This window comes from Pinus tabuliformis, chromosome 3_1 (assembly GCF_031772625.1).
Source record: "Pinus tabuliformis cultivar Carrire ecotype Pingquan chromosome 3_1, CPIR1, whole genome shotgun sequence".
NCBI lineage: Eukaryota > Viridiplantae > Streptophyta > Pinopsida > Pinales > Pinaceae > Pinus > Pinus tabuliformis.
This window is the reverse complement of record NC_142301.1, coordinates 788,351,003-788,357,415: the sequence shown is the minus strand read 5'-3', so window position 1 is coordinate 788,357,415 and position 6,413 is coordinate 788,351,003. Positions and strand designations below refer to the sequence as shown.

At 36.6% G+C, this 6,413-nt stretch overlaps 1 long non-coding RNA gene across 1 annotated transcript; it reads right to left on the bottom strand.

Annotated features, from left to right (window-relative positions):
* Positions 1–819: 819 nt before the first annotated feature.
* Positions 820–2,701, bottom strand: LOC149189794 (uncharacterized). Its single transcript, XR_016256434.1, has 3 exons — positions 2,623–2,701; positions 2,205–2,280; positions 820–1,997 (listed from the first exon to the last, which is right to left on the bottom strand). It is a non-coding gene; the product is annotated as an uncharacterized LOC149189794 (long non-coding RNA).
* Positions 2,702–6,413: the final 3,712 nt, after the last annotated feature.

The window sequence follows — 6,413 nt, the reverse complement described above, 5'->3', positions numbered from 1 at the left end:
ACACATATTTGCAAAGGGACGGTCCAACCCCAATGCAGCCACCATGGAAACTCTCCAAAACGATATGCATATATAGATATGTAGTTTACAATCTCACCAGTGGCATGTCTTCGTCTTCCTAGACTGGACAGCTGAAGTTGTTTCTGATATACAGCTGCCATACAAAGTCCAAAAGTATCCCAATTTTTCCCTTTTGCATGGGCTGAAGTTGGAGAAAGCTTTCAGCATCAGTGGCCATTTCATTCTGTTAAGATTTAAATAGAAATTGTTTTCTAGATTGTAGCAGACCTGATACTTTTCTCTATAAACCTTTACAACATTAGCATGTGAAAGCAACAAATTGTGTGCAACAATGTCGGGTTCTGTCGCAGAATTTCCTGCTGTGCAGTTCCCAAATGGAGCAGAGCACCTTCTAGGAGAAAAAATGTCATTGTCATAACGAAGAGCAGCAACAACCCGTGGCTCATTGAATGTCATCCAGTATTTCACCCTGTCGCCAAAGGTTTTGAAGCAGAACTCTGCAAATTTTGCATAGCCCTCACTATGCAACAAAAAATGATATGTATGTCATTATTACTACCATGGAAAGTATCGGAAGCTGGAAATTATGAGATGGGTTTTGAATTACATGCTCTGTATCAGTGCTAATGAAATATAGATAACTGACACAACTCCATAATTTAGCAACCCTCCATAGGTTGTTTCAAGCACTTCCGATAAATCTTAGTGATAAAGATTTGCATAGGGCGTGATACCCAAAAATGAAATGAAATTTTACAACAGTGGCTAGTGAAGGCCAAACAGTAACACTATAACACTGAGAGAACTTTTATATAAAATTCATAACAATGATAAGGCCATAGTCACAGAAAACAGATTGAATTGAAGAAATTACAACAATAAGAAACATATGCAATGTTTTTATTACAGGACTTAAGTGGATATAAGCCACAAGAAACACACAAGAATGCACCACTCTACATGACAAAATCTGGGATTTTAGTAATGAATGCGAACAGGCGATACCAATTGGTAGTCATCCAACACGTCATACCCACAAGAAGTATTGTAAGTCATAATGATAAAAATTGTAGAGGGCATGATATCTAAAAATGAAGTCAAATTTTAGCGATAACAGCGAGTGAAGGCCAAAGGCTAACAATGTAAATGTCATAAGAACAAGAGGGCCTTAGTTACAGATAACACTTTGAATTGCATAAATTGCAACAATGAGAAACACATGCAATGGTTTCTATTATACACAACTTCAATGGAAATAGACCATAATCACAGGAATGCACCAGTCTACACCACAAAAACCAAGGTTTTAGCCATGAACACAAACAGGCTATACCAATCAGTAGTCATCCAACTGGCCATACCCATAGGAAGTATTGTACAACATAAATCACAAACTACAGAGATTAAATGTTTCCTTCCCAAAAATCCATGAATACAAATATGCCAGAATCTCAGGAATCATAGATCACAAACTACAGAAATTTGAGTTCATGCCAATAAAGGTAAGCCATCAATACAAATAGGCCAGAATCTCAAGAATCATAGACCACAAATTATTTGAACCACAGACTGCCATTTTAAATGATATACAAGCATTGAGCAAAGACACAAGAAATATTGTAGAACATGGACAAGGATGTAGTAAGACACACTGAAAACCAACATGATAGAACTTTTTAAAGTTGGTATAACTAAACCTAACAGGACAACTGCATTAGAACATAGATTGCAAGAAGCATGAATAAAACAAAGCAACGGATGATACAAAATAAGAATAAGCCACCAGAACTACAATTCTTCCTATCACAACGATTAGGAGACTACTGGAATCCCCCATTTTACATTTTGAAAATTCAAAAAATGCAATAGCTGAAGGAATTTGTATCAGACGCTAGCACAATTACCTCTTTTAAGCAGGTAGTTAATGAGATTATTTTAATATTGGACACCCTTGTAATTGATCCAACCTGCTCCTTCTGCATCATCAAATACACACAACTTTAGAAACACGGTTATAAATCATAGATCCATAAACTATACTTTAGGGATCCGTTCTATGTTTTTAAAAGTTATAGTCTTTAATGTAAGTAAATTAGATATTTAACTTATCAATTTAATACAGTCAAAATATTTTATTCATATATTAAGTTTGGACAACGATCAAAACCTGAGTATCTACCTACTTGGAAAACTCCTATACCAAGTTATCGAGAAACTATAGGCATCCATGTTCATATTTACCATCAACTCTACGTCGTTCTGTGAAACAAATATTTGTGGTTAAATTTCCACATTTAAATAACTCAAGATAGAAACAAAATTTTTCCTACAAAATCTTCTTCCATTGAAAAAACCATAAATTTTATCATTTGAATTCTCATGAAAAAAGGTCCAAAATGGACAAATGGTAGAAGATGCATATACCTTATAAAGATGGTATTCATCCACCGTAACATCGGCAGTGACATTGTTAGCTACAATCCTTGAAAAGAAAAGCCCAAACACCCCTAAAATCTAAAAAACTTGAATGTGTGAAAAACATTACAGTGCAGGGATATGATTGATCCAATGATACCAACTTAGTTGTGAAAAAATGCATACCTAGTTGACGGATAAAATTATCCCAAATGTTCGGCCCTCGTCCATCGGACTTGGCAACTCCTTCCACCTGGTAAGTCCCAGATCCATAAATTATACTTCAAGGGACCATTCTATATTTTTGAAAGTTATTTGTACGCTGAAGCAAAAGCTGGAATTTAATGTAAGTAACTTAAATATTTAACTTATAAATTTAATACAGTCAAAATCTTTCATTCATATATTAAATTTGGACAGCAATCAAAACCCAAGTATCTTCCTACTTGGAGAAGTCCTAGACCAAGATATCGAGAAACTGTAGGCATCCATTTTCATATTTACCATCAACTCTACATCACTCTATGAAACAAATATTTTCGGTTAAATTTCCACATTTAAATAACTCATGATAGAAACAACATTTTTCCTACAAAATCTTTTTCGATTGAAAAAACCATAAACTTTATCATTTGAATTCTCATGAAAAAAAAAGGCCAAAATGGACAAATGGGAGAAGAAGCATATACCTTATAAAGATGGTATTCATCCACCATAATATCAGTAGTGACATTGTTAGCTACAATCCCTGAAAAGAAAAGACCAAACACCCCTAAATCTGGAAAACATGAATGTGTGAAAAACATTACAGTGCAGGAATATGATTGATCCAACAAAGCCAAATTAGTTGTGAAAAAATGCATACCTGGTTGACGGATAAAATTAACCCAATGTTCGGCCGTCCTCCATCGAACTTGACAGCTTCTTCCACCTGGTAAGTCGAAGTCGTCATTCCGAACACAAAACCCTTGGGAAAACTGGCTCTAGTCAACCCGCCAGTGTCAACCTCTTGACTTGGCTGCCATACAAAGTGCTCAGTAATGCAGAGATTTATATAAAGGAAAAGAAAGATAATCATCGTTCCCATCTCCACTTCCGTCACTTAGCTCACACTCTCAGTGTGTTTTCGTGTATTTTAATTCGATAAAAAACACACAGTGCCAAATATACACCATTCAAACTTCAGAACAACTATATATCATTTAGGTTCAACTCAGAAATATTACATACCATGAACAATAGCTTGCCACAGCCAAATAGATGCTAGGATATGCTTCAGGCAGTCGTACTTAACCTATATTTAACACAAAAAATTGCATACCACCACAGAATGTTGCAAGCACTGTAAATATGGTTGTGGCAGTTAACGGTGGATCCCCTATGATAGCACACCCAGCAAAAACTATAGATGCAGTAATGATGGGTGACATCTAGTAGAGTATGGTACCATATGTTCTATTAAACTGTGCTGAAGACAACCATTTGAACTCCACAGCTCAGAGATTTTCTATCAGCTCTTTAAATTTTTCTTCCCATGCTTGTAGTTTGATTATTTTCATACTATTAAGAATTTCAGATGTTATTCTAAGTCTTTCATCCTGTGCAGTCATGAACTCAGCTTGGCACTTCTGGAGGGTTTTGGCCAGAGGTTTGTTTAGAATGAGAGTAAGAATGATGATGAACAAACCTGGAATAGTTGCCCATCCAACTGTGGCAAAAAGGATGCCAATTGCTACACATATTTGTAAAGGGACGGTCCAACCCCAATACAGCCACCACGGAAACCCTCCAAAACGATATGCATCTATAGCTATGTAGTTTACAATCTCACCAGTGACATGTCTTTGTCATCCTAGACTGGACAGCCGAAGTTGTTTATGATATACAGCTGCCATCAAGGCCGAACACATTCGCATACCTATGCGTCTAGAATTGAAGTACCAATGCCTTCGAGAGAAGGACTCTATGAGCTTAACTGCAAATAAACCTTCAACAAGAATAATGTTTTCATTTTGGAAAGACTGTTCTCTACTTGCTAATTGTACAAAGGACCGCATAAACAGAGGTGCAGAAATTGTTGCTACTGATCTCATAAATGCAAATACTCCCGTAACTACCATATCTTTCCAGTAGCATTTTGATAATGCTTTGAATATTGTCTGTTTGTTTAATGGGTCTTGGTTTCTATGAAGATCCCATGCTTCTGCAAATGCCTTTTGAGTTGTGAATGCTTCATCTTCAGAGGGTAAATGCGGTATATCTTTGAGTTCCAGTGTTTTTGAATAGCCTAGACGTAGTAAAGGATCCAACCATTTGAAAGTCAGACGGCTCAAAAACCCTGCTTTACTCAATGGAGTAACTTGGATCTCTTCTTCTGCAGTTTCCTTTAACAGGGGATCTGATAAATCCTTAGTGTTGATGAAGATATGGCATCTAACAGCTTTAATAGCACAACAAAGTAGAAGAAAACAGTTTACCCATGTAGTAATATCTAGGATTGTTTTAGCAGAGAATGTTTCAGTTGAGAAAAATTTTGCTATAGAGGAAAGGGCTAATAGTGATCCTAAAACAAATTCGATGGTCCACCAGGTAATGGCAACAATGGCTGGTGGTTTCTTGAGATTTAGCTTTAACGAAATAGCTAACACAAACAAACCATGTAAGAGCTTTTGCAGTGATATCCAAGATGCAGAAGAAGACCAGACATATTATAAACACTGCACACTTTTGAAATTTTAGCAAACAGGAAGAGTACATGGAGTCCTGGAGCAGACCTTGTATTCACCAAAATTGTTGAACGCACTCGCAGATTCGATGGAAGATGTTGCTTACCATCAAATTTCCTGTCTTCTGGTTTTGATTTTGAGATTCCCTCGGCTTGGGTCTCTTCAAGTTAAATAGGGAATTACAAGATTCAGAAGGCGCTAGACTCTGCATCCTCCGATCTAACGTGCAGAAAATGAATCTGCCAGAGTGGCCTAGAGGGATCTAGGGGAGGGGCTGTCGCCAAATTAGCTACACAATTCTTCACAAAATCCAGACTGCAATTGTCCGCCTTCGTAACCAATTTGTAACTATTTCCAATGAATTTGTAACTGTTTTGATCAACGGTTCAAATTTTTTTAATCGTCTAACATCTAACCGTACGGTGTCCAAGAATGACAGGTAGGCGAAAAGGGGGATGGATTTTAGAGGGAAACACCTTACGACGTAAAAATAGTAATTTTAAGGCCTTTTCTATAACAAAGCTACAGTTAATGGTCACGAATTGCAGAAGACGAACCAAAATTGAACATCTCCTCTCGCATTGTGAAAGTTTGTGATCATAATGCAAAATTAATTCTACAAATATTAAATATTCCCTAGGAAGAATAGAATAGAAAATATTTTATTAAACGTCCACAAAGCCAAATGGTCAACGAGAGAGAGAGTTAACAGTTTTAGGAGGCTATATATCATCTTGCACTTTCATAAGGCCACAAAACTTGTATAGCATAGCCATCTATTTCATGAAAAAATCATTCTCCCGTCTACCACATTGTTTCTCCTTTAGCTAAACTCATTTATTACATATATTTAGCTCCTAATATAGTGATTCGATACTAAAAACAAAAACAAAATGTGACAGCTCCCAATATTTCTGCTTACTGGATAAAATCGTGACAACTGCGTGGTCTCTGATTTGATTTTGATAGAGAGGTGCCAGAGGAAACCATCTCAAAATCCTTGGATGGTTGAGAGTTGAGAGAACGTTGTTCGTTATTGTTCCGAATGCGCCATGCCGTGTGCAGCAGTTAGTTACTTCCTTTCATAGATTGAAACCAGTGTTCCAATCTACTCATTCATAGATTGATACCAGCGTTCCAATCTGTTCTGTTTTCTATAAACACGATCCGAGCCCCATCGTCGATGGATTGATTGTTTGTCGTTTCCAACTAATTACAATTTAGAGTTAAAAATTAGAAGGTTGTCTTCAA